Genomic DNA, 25,188 nt, shown 5'->3' on the forward strand with positions numbered 1-25,188 from the left:
ATCATGTAAATTTAATAAATTATTACGTTTTACAAAAATTTTTGTAAAATGTAATAAATTATTACGTTTTATAAAAAAGTTTGCAAAACGTTATAAATTATAACTACTTTTTACTAAAACTTTTTTATTGTATACATCTGCTATCAAACTGTTAAAAAAGGTATAAAATGATAAATTATTAGGTTTAGCCTATTTTGGTAACCTATTAAATATGTGGGCTATTTTGATCACTTTATTCATATTTTGTTTTTTTTGGTTCCAAGTTAGCATAAGTCACATCTCAATATTTTCTAGAAAATGACTTCCCTTGGACCATGAGGGAAGTCATTTTCTTTCAAATGGAGGAAAATGAGTTTTTTGAAAAATATTTTTCCAAAGTTATATTACAACCAAACAAGGAAAAATAGGAAACATTTTCCATCATACCAAACACACCCTTAGCCAACACTTCAATTCTTTAAAAATGAATAAACCACTTTTTTTTTTTAAAAGCACTTTTAACCTCTCAATTGTTTGACCAAACAAACTAGAAGTTACGTGTGATTTGTTGGGTTCAACTGATGTGAATGAAAAATGAAGAGACACAACCCTTCAAGAAAAAGACACACTATTTTGGAAAAGGGGTGACTGTTCGAATAGTTGTGACTGTTAAGAAAAGACATACTCTTTCGAATGAACAGACATGACTATTCCAAAAATATACACCTTTCCAATGAACCATTGCCTCTTTTTCGAAGAGGTACTTCATGGCTATATAAACCTGCATTTTCCCACAAGTTTAGTACAAAAATTTCTACACTTTAAAAACATTTCTTTTGGTTCTAAAAACTCTGTGTGATCATCTTTCGTTGAGTGAGTTTGAAGAAAACCAGAACGTTTGAGGTTCCACTATAGTCTGATTGTGAAGCCATTTTATCTTGGGAGGAAAATTCTGCAACCTTGGGTACTTGAGGATAATTATTTCCTGAAGGACACTTCGTGAATTCGAAGGACTTGGCTTATTCCGTTTCATCCTTTTTTCTAAATAAAATAACACACTTCTTTGCTAGTTCATATTGAACTTGTGTTAAAGGTATTAGAAAACTTCATAAGTTTTCTTGAAAAATCTTGAACTTGTGTTGAAGTTTAGTGAACTAACATATAGATTTTATGTACCCAAAGCAACAATATTAAGGAAATAATTGGAAAAAAATTAATTTTTTTTGCTTGTTTGGTGAAATTTTCTTTTCACTAAAGTTTTTTTTGCTTAATGTGTATTGTTTGGTTTCTGAAAATTAAATCTTTAAGCTCTCTACTCCGTTTGAACTTAACAAGTGATTTGACGAAATAAAATCTTCATCACAAGTTAAAGGTCATTCAGATAATGATTAGAAAACATAAAAACTTCATTGTTAAACTAGAAACAAGTAGTATTTATAAGTTGCTAAGAACTTGTAATAAGTATAATTTTATACCAAAGTTGACTATCTTTTTGACAAGAAAAGATGACTACATACGGTAATTTTGAAGGTGTGACAAGTGTGGTAGCAACAACTGTTGCCACACCCTGTCGCACAAATGCGCCACCCGCTATGGAACTAGTAGAAAAGCCTAAAAAATTCTCTGGAGTTGATTTCAATCAAGAGGTGGAAACAAAAGATGTTTTTCTATTTAACAACCTTATGTCTTCAAAGGTTTATTTCAGAAGATGCTCCAAAAGTGCCCGAAGTAACTTCGGACTAAGAGCGATTCATTGTCACAGAGGTGTGGAAAATTTTGATTTTCTATGTAGGAATTACATCCTAAGCGGCCTCCAAGATGACTTATACAATGTCTACAACGTAATGAAGACCTCTAAAGAATTGTAGAATATATTGGAAAATAAATATAAGACTGAGGATGCGGGAACCAAGAAGTTCTATATTGCATGATTCCTTAAGTACAAAATGATCGATAGAAAGACTGTCATTTCTCAAGTACAGAAGTTGCAAGTCATCATCTAGGATCTCCTTGTAGAAGGTATAAATTTATTAAATATCTTATTTGAACATGTTAAAATGTCCTTAATGTTCAAATAAACTTTGTTGTAGGTTTGGTTGTGAACGAGACATTTCAAGTAGCTTTGATAATTGAGAAGTTGCCATATTTGTGGAAGGTCTTCAAGAATTACTTGAAACACAAATGAAAAGAGGTGACAGTCAAAGATCTCATTGTAAGACTGTGCATTGAAGAAGACAATAAAGCTACAGAGAGGAGATCCAAAGGGAATTATGCAATGAATGGAGCTAACATTGTAGAAGACGACCCTAATAACTCAAAGAAGTGGACGAAAGTTGGACAACAAAGCAATCAGCCTAAGAAGATATTAAAAGGGAAATGCTTTAATTGTGGAAAGATTGGCCACAAGTCTACAGATTTTCGTGCCCCCAAAAAGGTAAAAAGAAGGATTAAGCAAATATGGCTGAATCCAAGAACGAAATAGACGATCTATGTGCCATGCTTTTGGAATGTAACTTGGTGGTAAATCCTCAAGAATAGTGGATGGATCCACCCACAACATTTGTGAAAATAAAAAGTTATTTCTTGAGTTCGCTCTGACTCAAGGAAAAGAGAATATTTATATGGCAAACTCCACAACTGCAAAAGTTGAAGGAACAGGAAAAATCTTTCTAAAAATGACATCAGGAAAAGTGTTGACTCTTAACAATGTCCTGTATGTATTGGAGTTAAGGAAGGACTTGATTTTTGTATCACTTCTTGATGAAAACAAATTCAAATGTGTATTTGTTTTTGAAAAAATTATACTTAATAAAGGAGAAGTGTACGTTGGAAAAGGCTACTTCACTGGGGGCCTATTTAAGATGAATGTAATGAATGTTGAAATTAATAAAAGTTCTGTTTCTTCTTACTTGCTTGAGTCTAATTATTTTTGGCATGAACAATTAGGACATGTCAATTATGAAACTTTGTGAAAGCTGACTAACTTAGAAGTTTTGCCAAACTTTGAGTGCAATAAATCAAAATTTCAAACATGTGTGAAATCAAAGTTTGCTAAGCATCCATATAAGTCCATTGAAAAGAATTTCAATCCCTTAGACTTAATGCATACTGACATTTGCCATATGAAGTCAACACCATCTCGTGGTGGAAAAAAAGTATTTTATAACTTTAATTGACGATTGGACTAGGTGCTGCTATACCTATTTGCTAAACAGTAAGGATCAACCAATAGATACATTTAGGCAATATAAAACAGAAGTTGAAAATTAGTTAAAGAAAAAAATCAAAATAATAAGAAGTGATAAGGGTGGAGAATATGAATTTTCCTTTGCGGGAATATGTGTAGAGAATGGAATTGTCCATCATACTACGGCCCCATATTCACCTCAATCTAATTAAAATCTGGAAAGAAAAAACCGAACCTTAAAGGAAATAATGAATTCCTTACTTATAAGTTTAGGTTTACCGCAAAACTTGTGGGGGGAAGCTATCCTTACGGCTAACCAAATACTCAATAGAGTGCCCATAGTAAGACACAATCAATTCCATATTAAAAATAGAAAGCAAGGAAACCCAACTTGAAATATTTCAAAGTGTGGGGGTGTCTGGCGAAAGTCCAAGTTCCTATGCCTAAAAGGGTGAAAATAGGACCTAAGACAATGGACTGCATTTTCATAGGATATGCTAAAAGTAGTAAAGCATGTCGATTTTTGGTTCATAAATCCGAACATACATATATAACTGAAAATACAGTAATTGAATCAGATGATGATGAATTCTTTGAACACATTCATCTGTATAAAACTAGATATGAAAATTCTAGTGGAGGGTCAAAATAACCTCGAGATGAACCAAGTGAGGATGTGTAAAACTAGACATGAAAATTCTAGTGGGGGGTCTAAATAACCTCAAGATGAACCAAGTGAGGATGTACATAATGCTGAGAATCCAAGATGTAGTACACGTCAAAGAACGTCAACTTTGTTTGGATTGGATTTTGTAACATTTATCTTAGAAAATGAGCCTCAAACATTTAAAGAAGCATTTTCATCTTCAGACTCATCCTTTTGGAAAGAGGCAGTCAATAATGAGATTAATTTAATCTTAAGCAACCATACATGAGAGTTGGTTGATCTTCCTCCAGAAAATAAACCTTCAGATTCTAAATGGATCATCAAAAGTTAAATGAACGCGGATGGTACTATTGACAAATACAAGTCAAAACTTGTAGTAAAAGGCTTTAAATAGAAGAAAGCCCTTGATTACTTTGATACATACTCGCCTGTAACAAGGTTAACGTTAATTCGGATGTTAATTGCCTTAGAGGTGGTATATGGTCTTGAAATCCATCAAATGGATATGAAAACAACATTCCTAAATGGAGAATTTGAGGAAGAAATTTACATGGAACAACCTGAGAGTTTTATGGTTCCAAGAAAAGAAAATAAGATTCTAAACTTGTTAAGTCACTTTATGAACTAAGACAAGCACCTACACTGTCACGAACCAAAAATAAGGGTCATGATGTCACTTGTCGCGACGTACCTTAACAAGTAAGCCTATCACCTAAACTACTGCAAAAAGAGGAAAAGACAGAAATATCCCAAGGTAAGGCTTCTATAAAGAAGCCGAATCATATAAGTAATCATAACAATGTGGAAAGAACTTATCCAAAATACCATTCATGCCCAAAACCAAGTGTCAATAGTGTAAGAACTACTAACACAATCCAAGAGTCAAATACATTGAAAAAATAACCACAAAGGAATAATAACTGTCTCCAAATTCTAATGAAGACGTAACTACTATAGAAAGATAGAGGTGAGCTTCAGATGCATGAATGTCCAACCGCTACCTTGAAAGCTCCAACAATCTCTCGAGTCAATCAAGTTGAGGCATACTCAAGCTCGGACCTACACCGAAAGGCCGTAGTAGTCATGAGTACGCTCCACTTGTACTCAGTAGGTACCATAGGCCGATCAAGCAAAGTAGTAAATAAAGCATACAAAATATACACTAAGGGCATGCCACTTGCATGTCCCACAACGGTAGCGCACACTGCTCGCACTAACAATTCTAATATATCTCACATATATTACAACAACACACCAAGATATAGAACATAAGTATACATTATGTCACATATAAATAGAATAAGAGAGAACATGTAGATACAAGATCATCAAATACAAGTAAAGGAAGGTAAGACAAATATATAGATGAGAAGTCAATAAAGAAATACAACACAACATAAACACAATAAAGTAAGTGCAATGTATATGATGATGATGATGATGCACAAAGTTGTCGCACAATCCCCACACACACCTATGGAGCTAAAGCTTTTCGACGTAGAAACCATGAGGGCTTTGTCAATCCGTATACAATCCACATATCTCATATCTCTTTTTCGGCACATCCCTCAGAAAGGTTTTTATAAGGTGTTACAATATCTCATCCCCGGTACATTTCTTGAAGAGAATTTTAAAAAGGTGTTGCTAGTGTTTCTTAGATGTTTCCACATGGTACCAATGTTTCATGAATTAGAATACAATTATTCACAAGTATTCAAGGCTATTAATATCATATAGGACCCCACACGGTTACACATATCATATAATAACTCAATTTTGACAGCACATCACATTACGCTCCCACACGGGCACAAAACATAAATAGCCTTTTTTCATGATTAGTTATCACCCTTAACATGCATTTTGTATCATCATTTACTACCCAGCCCAATCTGAAAGAGTTAAACCATAACCTACCTTGAAAGTCAAAATTGGTCCGCTACACTTGAACCCGCTAACTTTATTTTCAGGAATAATACCGAACTTCAATAAAAACATCAAATTTGAAATCTACGTGTTAAAACAAAACCAATGACATCCATATTGACTAGTTTTAGTATAGGGTCAAAACGGACCTCAAAATGGATTTTCAAAAAAGAAGGGCAAAATCAGAACTTTACTTCAAAAACATGTTCTCCATATTTTTAGGAACATACATCTGAAAACCCAAGTTAAATCGAGTTCAAGGGGTTCAAATCAAAGAAAAATTATTTTTGAGCTTTACCGGGTAAAATCCTTGAAATTCATGTTAAAATCAAGAATCAGAGTTTCTTTAAGGGTTAAATTGATTTAAAGCTAGTAATTATAAGATAAAAATATTATTCAAGTGAGAAGGAGTGAAATTTTAGGTTTAAAATCATGTCTTAAGATTTTTGGAGTTTTGAAAAATTAATCAAGAAATTACTAAGAAAAGGATGAATTCTTACCTTAAATCCGTAGTAAAATCAAGAAATAGGTGTTAATATAACTTCCCAAGATCCCACAAACTTTACTTTTAAGCTCCCACACTATTTTAGGGTTTAACTATCAAGAGGCAAGATGAAAAATGAGCAAAAATGGATCCAAAAATTGATTTAATGGTATAGAAAAATTTGCACCAGCAAAGAATAAAAATCTGCAGTTTTTTTATTTTAAAGTCTACTCCAGACTTCGACGGGGAGCCCGGAATTCATTTGGAGTCCGATATACACAATAAAACTATGAAATCATTCTAAATTTGACATTCCAGATGCGATGGAGATATATATTTTCAAAAAAAATATTGTTTCACAAAATTGACCCCTGAAATTCGAAATCATAATTTTCCAAACTGAGGGTCGAAATGAGATTTAAGAGCTGTAAAATCATATCAAACATGCTAATAACCTAAATCAAAATTCCAGATCTGTTGGCAAAGTTGAATTTTCTATCCGAGGTCCTTTCGATCAAATGTGGGTCCTACACTCATATTTCAAATTTTTCAACTTTCTGACCAATAGGTCGAAATGAGCTCAGGTGCATCGAGACCCAAACCAAAGGTCTACATACCCTAAAATTGATATTTCAAAGCTGCTGTAGTAGTACGTTCGGCCTTTCGTTGCATGGATCAAAAGATATCCACATAAGTCCAAAATAAGGCTCTCGAAGCCATTAAACACCACAATATTGCATAAATGATACCAAAATACATCAAAAATCATGCCAATCACTCCCACATCCCAAAATATCACAATACAACTACGGGGAGGGGTAAAATAGTCAAATCACACAAAATCACAAATATTACATAGTTCATCAAATTTTTACGTCTTTACAGCATCCATCACTAAAAATCTAGTTCGTCCTCGAACTAAGGCAAGGAAATAGCTGAATCAATGAAGAGATGAGGGTCAGAACTATGCATATCAGACTCGACCTCCTAAGTAGCTTCATCTATAGGTCGATGTCGCCATTGGACCTTAACCACAAAGATCACTCTAGAGTGCAACCACCTAACATCCCTAGCCAAAATGGAAATCGGCTCCTCAACATGAACAACCGCTCATCTAACTGAACCGACTCCCAATGAATGACATGAGACTCATCTGGAATATAACGATGAAGCATAGAAATATAAAAAACTGGATGAACAGCTAATAGATCAAGGGTCAATCCAACTCATAATCCATATCACCAACCATCCAAAGAATCTCAAATGGACCAATATACCTTGGGCTAAGCTTGCCCCTCTTTCCAAACCTCATCACACCTTTCATGGGTGAAAATAGAAGGAAACACGATCATTAACACCAAATCTCAAGGCACGAAGTCTACGATCAACATAGCACCTCTGCATACTCTGATCCGCTCTAAATCTATCCTAAATAACCCGAACTCAACCCAAAGACTCATGATGCAAGTACGAACCTCGAGGTCTCACCTATGAAACATCGAACCAACCTACTGGAGAGCGATAATGCCTACCACATAATGCCTCAAAAGAAGCCATATCAATACTGAAATGGTAACTATTACTATATGAAAACTCTGCTAAAGACAAATGCTGCTCCCACTGGTCACCAAAATCCATCACGCATGCGTGAAGCAAATCCTCCAAAACCTAGATAGTTTGCTCTGATTGGCCATCAGTCTGGGGGTAAAATCTACGCTAAGATCAACCTGAGTACCCAACTCATCCTGAAAAGTCTTCCAAAAGTGAGATGTAAACACTAAACCTCAATCTAAAATAATGGACACGGGTACACCGTGCAGACGCACATTCTCATGAATATAGATAGGGGTCAATCTTTCAGCACTGAGTGAGACCTTAATCGGAATAAAATAAGCTGACTTGGTCAATCAATCCACGATGACCCAAACACTGTCAGAACTATGAGATATAGAGGCGAACCAGTCACAAAGTCCATAGTGATCCATTCCACTTCCACTAGGGAATGAGTAACCTCTGAAGTAATCCATCAGGTCTCATATGCTCGGCTTTCACTAGCTAAAAACATAGGCAATGAGCCATGAAACTACTATATCTCACCTCATACCACCCCACCAGTAGTGCTATCTCAAATCATGGTACATCTTAATCACACCCAAATGGATAGAATATCAGATGTGTGAGAAGATGCTAACACATTTAAGACTTTTAACTGAGAATAATTACAAAGTCTTAAGCAACTTTTTTTGTTTTTGATTATTTTACTTTGATATTACAGTAAAAGTCATGATACAAAGAAAATTTAAGGAAATAGAAGCAAAAAAGCTGTAAACTGATGCAAAAGAACTGGAAGTGTGGCTAACAATATTACTGATAAGTCATCAGCCCTATGATAAGTTATCCGAAATCACGTCAGGTGGCTGATGACATTCCTGATAAGTCGTCAGCCCTGTGATAAGTTATCAGAAATCACATCAGGTGGTTGAAGACATTCTTGATAAGTCGTCAACCCTGTGATATGTTATCAGAAATCACGTTAGGTATTGCAGTGTTAGAAGGATTAAAGTGAAACTGTGATGATATTTCTGACATGTCATCACAACTATGATAAGGTGTCAGAGTTTCCATCAAGTGTAGGATGAGAATCAAATTTTGAATGAAGAAGTGATGACATTTCTGATGTGTCATCACGTATCTGATTAGTCATCAAACTTTGTCGTCAGTTAAAGCAGAAGATGACAAGAATGCTGAAGGGCCTGATGACATTCTTGATAAGTCGTCAGGACCTTGACACGCAATCACAAATGCCGTCACCTATTTTGAAGGATTTTTTGAACATTGTGATTTTATTTCCTTATTTAGGATTTACTATAAAAAGCATTGTTTAGGATTTTTTCTAGCGTGGTAGGGGGTTGGCACTTGAGTTTTAAGAGACGTACTTTGATATTTTCTCTCTCGAGTTTCTTGTCTTAAAAAGGAAAATACTTTGAAGAGATTATTATCATTATTTTGGAATTTCCATTGTGATTTAATCTGAGAATCTCTAGTTTCTATTCATCTTGTGGTAAGTTTATCTTTCAAATCTTGAATTCAACTTGTTTCTTCGACTATTACATCATGAGCGGCTAAATTCCTTTAACCTGAATTATGGAATCTAGGGTTAGGTCTTGATAAGGTGCTAAGTGTTCAAGATGCAAAAGGTGGTAGGCTTTTTTGATAATTCTGAGGTTTTAATTAACGTCTGTTAGTTGCAAATAGCAGACACACCTGCTTTGATTTGCTTGAGAAAGAAATCAAATATAGTAGGAAGTGAATTATCAGTAGGGACTCAAAAATACTTCATTTAATAATCAGCGCTGTAACAAGGTTGGTTAACCCGAGGTAAATTCTGGGCAGTAGATAGAAATTTCCTAAGTCTGAGAGGATTAAGGAATTAAATACTTAAGTAGATCGAGAGACATTTAAGAATAACATTGATAAATGTAGCTTGTTATCCTACCCACCGTGAGAATCTTAAACCACTTTTAGCATCTCTCATTTATGGAAAGCTCTAATGAATATAATTTTGGTTATTTCATAAACTCTTGATTACAAACACTAAAACTAAAGTGACAAACAATTATTTGCTGATCATCAAAAACCCCCCATTTTATATTTTCATATCATTTGTTTGAATTTAACTTGTAGCTTTAGTTTCAAACTAGTTTAATTGCCACTCACATTGTTCCCTATGGATTCGACCCCGACTCCAAAGTTGGATAAATATATTGACGACGATCTCCTTGCACTAAATTGAAGTGTAAGTTGATCGTTATAAAAAATGGCACCATTTCTGGGGAAAAATTTGGCGTGTTAAGTTGGTTTGGAATTTTAGCCTACTTGCTTGAATTCAAACTTGTAAATATTTTTTTCTAGTTTTCTTTTATTTCTTGTGTTAGGTAGATTTTTATTTTAGTTTACTTATTACTATGGAATCTGGAATGAACATGATCTTTATGGTTGGAAATCTTATCTTGATGATCCATGTCCATATTGTGATGGACCTCACTTTTGGCAAGATTATAGATATACTCCACAGAGAGAGATGTGTGCACCATCTCCATCCTACCGGAAATATGATTATTCATTATGTGGTGGTCAAGATGGACATTAGAGTGGTTTCCCAAATCCCCCTCCCCCCGGTATGCTAACCTACATTCTAGTTCTTCTTATGATTTTGATAGGTCTTATGGTCAAGAATAGGAAGAACGAAGCACCGAAAAGAGTGGTATTGAATCTATACTTTAACTAATATTAGAGTGTATGGACACAACGAATGATATCATACGTGATATACATCAAGACATAAAGGCAAATAACGAGGAAAGAAGAATGATAGAAGATATGGATATAGAGGTCAAGCATTCAAAGAACTTTTCCACATTATGTTTAGATGATATCTTATTTGTGGAGTCATTTAATATAATGGACGAGTGTGAAGATGAGGAGCAAGAATCCAATGTTGATGATGATCTTGATGTTGAGCAACCCTCGGTGATTTCCTAACCAATCAAACTATTTATGAATGAAGATGCCAAACACGAGGAGATAGTACTAGAGTCAAAAGAATAAATCAAACACAATCCTTGTAAAGATGCTAGTCCATTTTGGGGTAAAAATACTAATAGGAAAGCTACTCTAAAATTGAGAGTTAGTCCTCATTCGAGCCACTTTTCAACATTATGCTTGGTGGATGTGATGAAAGTAAAATCACCCAAGCAAATGATGAATTTTGAAAATGAGGAGGAAGATTCTTACATTTTGGAATTTGTCCTTCCAAAAGGGTATACTACAACCCCAATCTTCAAGGCCAAGAAGATTAAAGATCGATGTCCCTTTAGTGTTTGTTTAAGATTCTCACTGTTACCAAATGAGCCCACACAAAAGTTTGATGAAAAATTGGGCAAGCAGTTTAAGTCTTTGAAGTGGCGTGATAGAACATTCCTCATCATGCCCTCACATTTGCCAAACACACCTCGAAGATCCATTGATCAAAAGTTGGGTCAACGTTTAAAATCCTCTAAGTGGAGACATAAATAATTATCAAAAAAGTATCTTGATAAAGTCTGAGTAGTCAAGATAACTGAGTCGTGTCGCGACACTAAATTAGGCGATTCTTGGGAGGCAACCCAAGGTATTTTGTTATTTGTATTCGTATTATATGATTGACATCAGATCTTCACAATTATGGTGTCACAGATATGTTTCTACCTCTCTTATTTTGGTTTGATGCATTGGGGGACATTGCATGATTTTAAGTTAAGGTTAAGGCTACTTGTTGGTGTTGATGTCCTCCATGGGTTTTTGTTGTCGTGCCTCTTTTCCCCAGAGTCTTGTTCTTAGTAAGCCGGCATGCGCGTATTGTGATTTGTTGTAAAATGTTGTAGTTGAATAGGAGAAATATAATTACCTTAGGCCGTTAATATGTTTTTGTGATTTTTGAGCACCTCTCCAATGGATTGAGTATTTAATTGTGTGAATTGCATCTTTTTGTGATCACTGTGCATCTTTGTATGGCATTGTTTCAGTGACGTAGTAATCATTGCTAAACAGCTACATAAATTTAATGAGTAGTAGATTGTGATATACTTGTGTGCTAAGTGCATGTGAGATATTACTCAGTTCCCATTGTATGTTGAAATCCAGAACTTTCCCGATTAGTCTTACCTTGGTTGAAGGTTAGGGGTTAGGAATGGATCATAGGCCGTTTTGATATCAGCCCACTTTTAGCCTTAATGACCTTCCCTATATGTAGAATATCCCTCGATCCCTGGTTTGAGCCTTCTTAGCCTATTTCTTTTTATGACACCTGTCACCTTCCTTTTTATATCACAATGAACCTGTTTTGGCCCTAGTCCTCCTTGGACACTGTGCACATTGACTTAGGCAAATGGCCTATGTTGAGGGTGGCTATCATAGGAGTGCGTGATATAGAATGAGTATGAAGAAAGATAAAATAAAAGAAAAGAATAAAAAGCAGGATGTGGTGGAAATGAGCAAGAAAAAGAAAAGTTGTAAAAAAGAATAGGTGATTGTGGAAAAAACTGCACCCATCTTGAATAAGTGTGATCAAGAAAAGAGAAAAATAGAAAAAGGCTAATGAGTGAAACCCTAAAAAGCTAGTGTGGTGTTAAGGAGTCTTAGTCACTTTAAATATCATCGAGTATCATATCAGCCACTAGCCTACATTACAAGCCAAAGAGAAGACCTATAGTGATCATAGCTGACCTATCTGATAATCTGGGTAATAAAAATAAGAGCAAGCCTATGGTATTCGGCATACATTGATTGGAACTTTATTCTGAAAGAGAGTGTCTTGTGATTGTCCTAGTGGTTATATATGTGATGTCTGATATGAGGAAAGGGGAATTTCTTTGTAGTGAGGGCACACTAGTTACATCGCTAGTTACTAACTTATTTGGATAGTGTAAACTTGATGCATGCATGGTTGTGTTGCTGAGTTGGTGCCATATCTTGATTCCTGTGTGTTGCATTGGTGTTCTTCAATAATATACACAGTTGTTCCTGAATTGACTGACCTTAGAGATGGTGAAGATGTTTGAGATGATATAGATGATTGACTGCCAAATGTACTTTGTATTCTCTTAGTTGTGTTTTAGTTGCTTGATATTGTTTTAAGTTGAGGGTGTTGATGTGTGAGAAGATGCTAACACATTTAAGGCTTTTAACTGAGAATAATTGCGAAGTCTTAAGAAACTTTTGTCGTTTTTGATTATTTTACTTTGATATTGCAGTAAAAGTCAGGATGCAAGGGAAATTAAAGTGTTGGAAATATCATTAGGTGTTGCAGTGTTAGAAGGATTAAAGTGAAACTGTGACGGTATTTCTGACATGTCATCACAACTGTGATAAGGAGTCAGAGTTGCCGTCAAGTGTAGGCAGAGAATCAAATTTTGCATGAAAAAGTGATGACATTTCTGATATGTCGTCACGTATCTGATAAGTCGTCAAGCTTTGTCGTCAGTTAAAGCAGAAGATGCCAAGAATGCTGGAGGGCCTGACAACATTCCTGATAAGTCGTCAGGACCTTGACACGCCATCACAAATTTCGTCACCTATTCCGAAGGATTTTCTGAACATTGTGATTTTATTTCCTTATTTAGGATTTACTATAAAAATCATTGTTTAGGGTTTTTCTAGAGTGGGCGGGGGTTGGCACTTGAGTTTTAGGAGACGTACTTTGATATTTTCTCTCTCGAGTTTCTTGGTTTAAAAAAGCAAATACTTTGAAGAGATTATTATCATTATTTTGGGATTTCCATTGTGATTTAATCTGAGAATCTCTAGTTTCTATTCATCTTGTGGTGAGTATATCTTTCAAATCATGAATTCAACTAGTTGCTTCGATTATTAAATCATGAACGACTATATTCTTTAACTTGAATTATGGGATCAAGGGTTAGCTCTTGATAAGGTGATAAGTGTTAAAGATTCAAAAGGTGGTAGGATTTCTTGGTAATTCTGAGGTTCTAATTAACGTCTGTTGGTTGCAAATAGTAGACACACCTGCTTTGATTTGCTTGAGAAAGAAATTAAATATAGTAGGAAGTGAATTATCAATAGGGACTCGGAAATACTTCGTATAATAATCAGCGCTGTAACAAGGTTGGTTAACCTGAGGTAAAATCTGGGAGTAGATAGAAATTCCCTAAGTCCAAGAGGATTAGGGAATTAAACGGTTAAGTAGGTCGAGAGACATTTATGAATAACATAGATAAAGATAGCTTGTTATCCTAACCACCGTGAGAATCTTGAACTACTTTTAGCAGTTGTCATTTACTGGAAGCCCTAGTGAACATAATTCTGGTTATTTCATAAACTCTTGATTACAAACATTGAAACTAAAGTCACCAACAATTATTTGCTAATCATTAAAAAATCCCCATTTTATCTTTTCGTATCATTTGTTTGAATTTAACTTGTAGTTTTAGTTTCAAACTAGTATAATCGCCATTCACATTGTTCCCTGTGGATTCGACCCCGACTCCAAAGTTGGGTAAATATATTGACGACAACCGCCTTGCACTAAATTGAAGTGTAAGTTGAGCGTTATCAATATCTGGAACAATGGGCCTCTTTCGAGATCAACCTAATCTAATCACTACTCTCAGCACATAAACTCATCCCCCAATCCTCAAAACTCCATTTAAATCAAGTGAGGCTTCCTTAGCATCCCCACTCAACATTTTATCGCGAATCAATCTCAATCAAACATTGTCAAACTGATGAGCTCAAATCTGCTCCATCAAAGAAGATCTAGCCTCCATAAATGCTAAAACACACCACAGTGTCAAAATATCAAGCCGAACTATCTGGTTAGCAAAAAAATAAATTTGTAAGGCCGAAAGCCTCTCCTAGATCAAAAGATGCGCCAAGCTACCTATGCTAGTCGACTTCTGGATCAAGTCATCTACAACTACATTAGCCTTGTCCTGATGATAGAGAATAATTAAGTCATAATCCTTAAGCAACTCAAGCCAACGACACTGCCTTATATGAAGATCTCACTGGTAAAAAAGTACTGAAGGCTACGATGATAAAAGAAGATCTCACAACAGACTCCATACAAGTAGTGCCTCCATAACTCTAAGGTAAACACAACTACGTACAGCTCCAAATCATGCGTAGGATAATCCCTCTCATGAGTCTTCAACTGATGAGACTCATAAGCAATCACCTTGCCCTCTTGCAGTAACACAACACTTAACCCAACACCTAAAGCATCACAAAACATGGTAAAGCCCATGCCCTCCTTGGGCAAAGCTAATATAGGAGCTGAAGTGAATAACCTTTGAGATTTTGGAAGCTCGCCTCACAAGCATTAGACCACTGAATGAAAATCTTCTTTTGAGTCAACTTGATCAATAAAGTTGCAATAGAAGAGAAACCCTCAACAAAACACTGATAATAACCTGCCAAGCCAACAAAACTCTAAATCTCGGTGGATGAAGTAGGTCTAGCCCAATCATGAACCGCGACAAATCTTAGCTGGATCAACCATAATACCATCCTTAGTCACCATATAACCCAATAAAGAAAAAAACTCCAACCAAAACTCATACTTAGAGAACTTAGCATACAACTTCTCATCCTTCAAACTCTAAAGCACAATCCATAAATATTCCTCATGCTCAACCTCACTCTTAGAATAAACCAAGATATCATCTATAAATACAATAACAAAAGAGTCGAGATACGATCAAAATACCCGGTTCATCAACTCCAGGAACGAGGCAAGTGAATTGGTCAACCCAAAAGACATGACCAAGAACTAATAATGACCATATCGAGTTTGAAAAGCTGTCTTTGAAATATTCAAAGCTCTAATCTTCAACTGGTGATAACCAGACCTCAAACACTTCTGAAGCTGATCAAATAAATCATTAATGCAAGGAAGAGGATACTTATTCTTAACCATCACCTTATTCAACTATCGATAATCAATTCACATCTGCATAGACCTATCCCTTTTCTTCACAATAAGACATGCGCACCCAAAGTAAAACACTAGGTCGGATAAATCCCTTATCCAACAACTCCTACAACTAATCCTTCAGTTCCTTCAACTCTGCTTGGGCCGTCCTATAAGGAGGAATAAAAATGGTCTTGGTGCCCGACTCAACATCAATAATAAAATCAATATCTCGATCCGAAGGCATACTAGGAAAGCCCATAGGGAACACATCCATAAACTCATGAACGACACGAACAAAATCCAGGAAAGAAGGAAAAATAACACTGGTGTCATGAATATGGGCCAAGTAAGATAAACATCCCCTCTCAACCAATTTACAAGCCTGAACATAAGATATAATACTCTTGGAACCCGAATAAAGTGCACCCATCTAAGCTATCCTTGTCACACCTGCCGTAGCTAAAGTCACAATCTTAACAAAACAATCTAAGACAACATGATAAGAAGCTAACCAATCCGTACCCAAAATAATATCAAAATTGACCATATCTAACACAAGCAAGTCTACCAAAGTCTCATACCTGGCAAAAGTTTGAATACAAGATTGATGCACCCAATCCACCACTAAAGAATCTCCTACCGAGGTAGATACACAAATAGGCATGGAAAAAGGTTTACTAAGAAAACCAAAATCCAAAGTAAAATACACAAACACATAGGAGAAAATTGATCCAGTATCAAATAATATAGATACAGGTCTGAAACAAATGAAACGATACCTGAGATCATAATATTTGAAGATTCTACCTTAGATCTAATTGATATAGTATAACACTATCCACGACTACCAACTGGCTGAGTAGCCCCACGACCACCAACACAAGCTCTACTATCCCTACCTCTTGCACCTTTGGTAGAACTCTTACCTCTCACAACTGAAATAGGAGTAACTCTAAATACATGACGAGAATTGTCCTTGGCAACATGGACAATCTCATCAAACACATAGCAACCTCTATGACCAGTCTCAATAAGAGAATGTATAAATGAGCACGAATGGCAGCCCTGAACTACTAAACTAAAGGATCCATCAGCTGAACTCTATAAAATCACCTGCATTGTCCTACCATGGTATCTATGAGAACTCCTAAAATCTCTACCTCGATAGATCTGACTCCTGAACTCACCAAAATATTGCTCCTTCTTGGTGCCTCCCTGAGATTCACTAAGAATACCCTCTGTCATCTTAGCATGATCCACAATACTCTAATCATTTAAGACGTAGCCAACTGAAGATAAAATATCTAAATCTTTCACGAACTTCTAAACCTTCTCGGACTCAGTAGAAATGCTATCTGAGTAATATCTAGATATGGTATGGAAGCGTGCCTCATACTTAGCAACTATCATGGAGCCTTGCTCTAAAGGATCAAACTCATCCCACATATGATCTTCTCAAATTAAAAGGCATAAATCTCTCTAGAAAATCCTCGACGAACTGATTCTAAGTCATCTCAGGAGAATTATGGGGTGTACAACTGACAAGTGACCTCCACCAATCTCTCTCCGCATCTCTTAACTAATAGTAGTATAAGCTACACCATCTGCACAGAAAGAGTGAAACACAACTCAGAACATAATATGTGAAAGAATTTACTTGATAAGGAATAAAATAAGGAGGTTTCCTAAAGACATCCTATAGCTTCTCAAAGATAGATATGGATGTTTACATACCAATCTGCGAGACTCTATTAGACATCTCGTTCTTACACCATTAAGACCAATGAAACTTGGCTGCTCTGATACCAATTTGTCATGACCCAAAAATGAGGGTCATGATGGCACTTGTCATGGCGTACCTTGACAAGTAAGCCAATCATCTAAATTGATACAAAAAGAGGAAAACACAGAAATATCCTAAGTTAAGGCTTCTAGAATGAAGTTGAACCATATAAGTAATCATAATAATGCAGAAAGAACTTATCCAAAATACCATTCATGCCTAAAACCAGGTGTCAATAGTGTAAGAACTACTAATACAATCCAAGAGACTAATATATCAAAAAAATAACCACAAAGGAATAACTATCTTCAAATACTAATAAAGATAAAACTACAATAGAAAGATAGAGGTGAACTTTGGACACATGAATGTCCGACCTTTACCTTGGAAACTCTAACATTCTCTCAAGTTAATCAAGTGGAGGTGAACTCGAGCTAGGAACTACCCCGAAAGGGTGTAGTAGGCATTATTAATTGCAAGCTTCTTGAGAAATAAAATAGAATATGTGTGTTGTTATATGGTTTCATGTTAAAAACCCTTGAATTTGTAAGTTGAGATTTTGATCATGATGCTTGCATGTTGTAGTATAGGCACGTGTATAGATTATGATCCCCAAGTGTTTGATGAATTGTTCATGTAAGTTGAGTAATGAAATCATATCATGTTTGCACGTATATAAGTTAATGTCATGCAAGTGTTTGCTAAAATGCCTCAATGAATAAATGGTGATAAAGTGACTAATTATCATGTTTTCAAGATTGTGCTATGTTTTACAATTTATGCTATCGAGTCCTGGGGGTATCTAATACCTGACAATCTAGATATTTACCTAGATTTACAGTAGTTTCAGAATTGTCTCAATGATGTCACGTGCAATAGTACTCATCCAGTTAACAGAATTCAGCATACTCAGTCAGATAATAGAACTCAGTGTATTCAGCTAGTTAATAAAAACTTAGTATACTCAGCCAGTCAATAGAACTCGGTGAATTTAGTTCATTTAAGTTAGATAGTATGATCAGTAATAGTTTAGTCAAGCCTAGTACAATCTAGAAATCAGTTTAGTGTCTTTTTAGTTAGGAGTAGGAATCAACACTGAGCGAACCTAGGGATAGGGGCATTTCTATCGGTAGAGGGTTTGACCCTTAGTAGCAATTCCTGCATTACAGAACTACGTAGCTAGCATAGGTTGAGATGTCTTTTTGCCAGTTTAGGGTTGATACATCTCGTACAAGTATTTCTACCAGTGAGGGTTGACAAAAGGGCTTCCTATCAAAGAGGGTTAACTCATAACCATTGTCAGTATCCCTTGGTAGGGTGCTAACACCCTTCCAACTAGAGTCATAGGTTGGACCCCAACTCAATTCATAATCGGGGTATGCCGATTAGATGAACACTCTCACAGTTTTAGTTTTAGACTCAGTATAAAACCTTAGTTCAGTTTTAGAACTAGGACTGTCAAACACAATCACCTAGATCAGTATGGAACTCAGTTCAGTTCTACAGAATCAAGACTATTAGAAATAGTCACTCAGTTAATAGAAATTTAGTTATCAATAAACTCAGATATCAACATTCAGTTATCAGAACTCAATATCCAATGTTAACATAATCTCAGTACCACATGCTTAGTTATGTACATGTGATTGCATAATCTGTATTTATTATAGTTTCAAATACACATGTACTCTCATTCAGTGATATTCATGTTATTCAGTCAGTTATCGGTCATACTTATGAACCGATGCATATTATCCTACCCCACTTAGCATACCAATACATTCAAAGTACTGACACATACCTTTCTTTTGCGCTATGATGTCTTATATCATAGGTTCAGACGCACGAGCTCCTGACCGTACTTAGCAACCTAGATTATCACCAGCAAATTTAGTGGTGAGTCTTCATAGTTCAAGGACAGAGTATTATTTTAGTTTATCAGTACTTTAGTAGTCGGAGTTAGTTGGGGCCCTATCTCTTCAAATCCACCTCTAGGTAGTTAGAGGCTTTCAGACTAGAGTATTTACAGGCAGATAATCAGTTTTTAGCATTGATTTCTAGTATTTAGATTTCAATTTTGAATCGTATGGCAAATTTTCACCTAATCTTTGCATTATATAGTGTCATTATTATTCAGTGATTGCAGCAAGTACCAGTCATGGGTTAGCTTATAGTCCTTTGAGATTATGAGCATCATATGACATCTGAGGTTCAGACTCGGGGCATTACAAACTAGGTATCCAAGCCTAAGGTTCAACAGAGTCCTAGGAAGTCTGAAAGCCACGTCTAGTAGAGTTTTATACATAGGTGAGAAGCACGCCACACTTATGAACAAGAGGCTATGAGGCATTTTAGGAAAAGTTTCCCCTCTTTCAGTATGTATATCGTGCAAGTAAGGATGAGCTCAAGTTACAGTCTCAGTCTAATCCTTTTATTACTTCCGTTTACTGAACATGCCTCCTAAAACAAATAGTGGAAAAAGAATAGAAACTCAGCCAGTACCTCAGCCCATTCAGGAAGTTCCCCTGGACGAGCATGTTTTCTACATAAAATTTAGAGCCACTTTTACCACTCTAGCTCATTCTATGATAGCGTAGAATAAATGTTCATCTGCCATTCTGGCTAATCCAGTGGTCAATACTACTAAAACTAGAATTTGGGACTTCACCTGAATGAACACTCCAGCACTTATCTAGTTTACATCAGAGGAAGACCCACAGGAATTCCTTAATTAGGTGCAGAATGTCAAAGATATTACGGGGGTGACTGCTAGTCAGAGTTTTGAATTGGATGTGTATCAGTTGCAGGATACGACTCACTCATGGATCAAGCACTGGAAGGCAGAGAGGGCGACCACAGATGCAGGGCCTGTAGAATGGAAAGAGTTTGCCACTACTTTTCTGGATAGGTTCTTCCTACTAGAGTTGAGAAAAGCTAAGTTTTTGGAGTTTATTAATCTAAAGTGGGGAAATATGATAGTGAAAGAGTATTCTCTTAAGTTTACTTAGTTGACCAGATATGCCCCTCATGTGGTAGCAGATAGCAAATCTAAGATGAGTAAGTTTGCATCTAGGGTGTCTAATAGTGTGGTTAAGGAGTGTAGGACCATAATGTTGATTGAAGAGATAGACATATCAAGACTCATGGTACATGCTAAGAACATAGATGAGGCTAAGAATAAGGAGAAGGGGAGGTAAAACAAGAAATTAAGAATAGGTAGCTTCAACTTCACTCAGCCTAAGTCAGAGGGTGGGAATCGTTCTCAGTTCCACCTAAAATCTTTAATTCTAGCTTCGTCCTCAGCCAGTGCTCCAGTGCCAAAATTCAGAGATGGCAATAGAGATAGAGCACCAGGCCCTAAACCTTAGGGTAGTGTAAGCAGTGCCAGAATAAATCCCCTTTGCCAGAAATATAGTTGGAACCACTAGGGTATCTGCAGAGCTGGAAGTGATGTATGTTTTGGATGTGGCATACCAAGCCATAGAGTCAAAGAGTGTCCTTAGGCAGGTTCGTAGAGTTATCATAATCGTCCTTCAGTTAAGTACGGTAGCCTAAATCAGTAGGGTGCCATTTCCAGTACCACCAGTGGGCAACGCCTAAACAAGATTTATGCACTCCAGTCCTGATAAGATCTTAAAAGTTCTCCCGACATGGTCACTAGTACATTACAAGTTTATCCTTTTCACATTTAGGATTTTCTAGATCTAGGAGCTTTTTTGTCCTTTGTAACTCCCTACATAGCTGTTGACTTCAGAGTCAGTCTTAAAATCCTAGTAGAGCCCTTCTCAGTCTCTACCCCAGTGGGTATATCTATCATAGCTCAACGGGTATACAGGAACTGTCCAGTTATGGTATTTCAGAAAGTTACCTCAGTAGACCTATTAGAATTAGAGATGACATATTTTGATGTCATTCTTGCCATGGAATGGATTTATTCATGCTATGCTTCAGTTGACTGCAGAAACAAAGTCGTCCATTTTCAATTTCCAAATGAACCTATCTTTGAGTGGAGGGGTAGTACTTCAGCACTTAGGAGTATGCTTATTTCTTACCTTTGGGAGAGAAAGATGATATCTAAGGGATGTGTTTATCATCTCATTTGAGTTCAAGACTCTGGGTCAGCAACCCCAACTTTTGAGTCAGTATTAGTAGTATGTGAATTCCCAAACGTATTTCCTAAAGATCTTCCTGGAGTCCCTCTTGAGTGGGAAATTAACTTTGGAATAGACCTTCTTCCACACACTCAGACTATCTCTGTTCCATCATACAGAATGGTTCCATTAGAACTCAAAGTGTTAAAAGAGCAGTTGAAAGATCTCCTAGATAAGGAATTCATCAGGCCCAGTGTATCCCCTTGGGGTACACCAATTCTATTCATGCGTAATAAAGATGATTTTTTTAGAATGTATATTGACTACCGTCAGCTAAATAAATTCACGATCAAGAACAAGTATTCACTTTCCAGAATCGATGACTTGTTTGACCAATTTCAGGGTGCCAGCTACTTTTCTAAGATAGACCTCAGGTCAGGATATCATTAGCTTAGAGTTCGAGAATGTGACATTTCAAAGAAAACTTTCAGAACTCAGTATGGTCATTTCAAATTCTTAGTCATGTAATTTGGTGGTACCAATGCTCCAACAACCTTCATGGACTTGATGAATTGCGTGCTCAAGCATTACTTGGACATGATTGATATAATCTTCATTGATGACATTCTTATCTACTCCCACAGTGAAAGTGATCATTCAGACCATTTCAGAATAGTATTAAAAACTCTCAGAGCCCATCGATTGTTTGCCAAATTCAGTAAGTACAAATTTTGGCTAAGGTCAGTATATTTCCTTGGCCATATAGTTTCTAGTAATGGTATTAGAGTTGATCATCGAAAGACCAAAGTAGTAGGAAACTTGACCAGACCTATTTCTCCATCAGATATCAGGAGTTTCTTGGTTTTTGCTGGCTATTATCGATGGTTTATTGAGGGATTTTTCTCTATTTCACCCCCTATGTTCAGATTGACTCAGAAAAAAGTCAAATTCTAGTGGTAAAATTCTTATGAGAAGAGTTTTAAAGAGTTAAAGACTCGACGAAGAAAGTCAAATTCCAGTGGTAAAATTCTTATGAGAAGAGTTTTCAGGAGTTAAAGATTCGACTCACTACAACCCTAATTTTGACTTTACCATATGGTTTAGATGGGTTTGTAGTATATTGTGATGCTTTGAGAGTTGGTTTAGGGTGTGTTATGATGCAGAGAGGTAAGGCCGTAGCCTATGCCTCTAGACTACTCAAGCCCTATGAAAACAATTATCCCACTCATGATCTTAAATTAACAGTTGTTGTCTTTACCTTAATGATATGGAGGCACTATCTATATGAGGTACATATTGATATGTTAACAGACCATAAGAGCCTGCAGTATGTATTTTCTGAGAGAGACCTAAACCTATGCCAGAGAAGGTGGTTAGAGTTGTTGAAACACTATGACATGAGTGTTCTGTATCATCCAGGCAAGGCCAATATAGTGGCTGATGCTCTCAGTAAGATGTCTATGGGTAGTGTTGCTCACATGGAGGATGATAAGAAGAAGCTAGTCCAAGAAGTTCATGAGCTTGCTCGACTAGGTGTCTGCTTAGTTAATTCAACAGAAGGTAGTGTGTGGGTGCAGAATAGTTCAGAATCATCTCTAGTTTTCGAAGTGAAGAAAAATTAGAATAGAGATCCCAGTCTAGTCAAGTTGAAAGAGTCAGTCTGATCAGAAAGTAGAGGTTTTCTCCCAAGGAGGAGATAGTGTGCGGCATTTCCAGGGTCGGTTACGCATGCCAGGTGTAGATGAATTAAGGCAATGAATTTTTATAGAAGTGCATGGTACGCGTTAGTCTATTTATCCAGGGTCTACTAAGATGTATCGCGATCTATGAGAGATCTATTGGTAGAGTGGGATGAAGAGGGATATTGGAGAGTTTGTACCTAAGTGATCTACGTGTCATCAGGTTAAGATTGAGCACCTAAAACCTAGTGGTTCCATATAGGAGTTCAGTATTCCCACTTCGAAGTGGGGGGAGTGAACATGGACTTTGTGATGGGTTTTCCCCTTACTCGTCGCCAGCATGATTTGGTTTTGGGTTATTATGGACAGGATGACCAAATTAGCTTATTTCTTACCAGTTTATACCTCATATTTAGTTGAGTATTATGCCAAGCTCTATGTTAGAGAGTTATTTAGATTGCACGGAGTTCCATTGTCCATCATTTCAGATAGAGGTGCGCTGTTCACCTCTCATTTCTAGAAAGCCTTCCAAAAGAGTCTTGGTACCCAAGTTCACCATAGTACAACCTTTCACCCTCAAACAGATGGTCAAGCAGAAAGGACCATTCAAAATTTTTAAGATATGTTAAGAGCGTGTGCCATTGACTTTAAGGGTATTTGGGATGACCACTTGCCCTTCATTGAGTTCGCATATAATAATAGTTATTGTTCCAGCATTTAGATGGCTCTATTTGAGGCTCTCTATGAGATGAGATATAAATCTCCCATTGGTTGGTTTTAAGTAGGTGAGGCCACAGTGGTAGGTCCTGACTTGGTATTCAATGCCTTAGAAAAAGTTTAGTTGATAAGGGAAAGGCATAAAATAGCTTAAAGCCAAAAGAAATCGTATGCAGATGTGCGAAGAAAAGATCTCGAGTTTGAGATTGGTGACTTTGTGTATTTGAAAATCTCTCCTATGAAAGGAGTAAAGAGGTTTGGCAAGAAGGGGAAGCTCAGTCCCCAATATATCAGTCCTTACCGAATTCTTAGCCGTTTTGGAAAGGTAGCTTATGAGCTTGAGTTGCCTTCAGACTTAGGTTCAGTGCACCCAGTGTTTCATGTCTCCTTGCTAAAGAAGTGCATAGGTTACCCAACAGTTATAGTCCCTATAGAGGGTATAGATGTTCAGAAGAGCCTCTCTTATGAAGAGATCCTAGTCAAAATTCTCAATCATCAGGTTCGCAGACTGAGGAACAAAGAAGTTCATCTAGTCAAAGTTCTTTGGTAGAATCAGTCTGTTGAGGGAGCTACTTGGGAAGCAGAAGTAGATATGTGGACCAAGTGTCCTCACCTCTTCTCCACAAACTCAGATTCAACCGAAGGTAATAGTTTTCCTTAAATTTACTTAGTTCAATGCTTAGATTATCTTTACAACTTTGTATCGGTTCAGTTACATAGCATTCTCATATCATGCATACCTTCATGAAATAGCTCAGTCATGTGTCATATCTTTAGAACTCAATCATGCTTCAGTTATGCATGTCAGTATGATACCTCAGTATATCAGTACTTTCAGTCATGTAATCATACTTTAGTTGTGCATGTTTAGTATATATAAATTTAGTCTATCCATATTCTCATCTTAGTCAGTCTCATTCTAGGATAAATGTTCCCAAGGGGGAGATATTATAAGACGCCACAAAATGCAAAGCTTAACTCAGTCCGTTAAAGCTTGAAAAGAGGTTGCAGACTTAGGAATTTTAGCTAAGTGCTTATACTTAGAAGTATTTTAGCCTTCAAAAGTTAACAATCCTATTTTATGACCCTTATGACCTTAAAATATTCATTTTTAGGTTGATTTATGATCAGGAATGTCAGTAGGTCACTTCGGGTGAGTTTTGAATTTTTCAAACCTTGTTAGAACCATGTTTGGGTGACCAA

Source organism: Capsicum annuum, chromosome 4 (genome assembly GCF_002878395.1).
Source record: "Capsicum annuum cultivar UCD-10X-F1 chromosome 4, UCD10Xv1.1, whole genome shotgun sequence".
Lineage (NCBI taxonomy): Eukaryota > Viridiplantae > Streptophyta > Magnoliopsida > Solanales > Solanaceae > Capsicum > Capsicum annuum.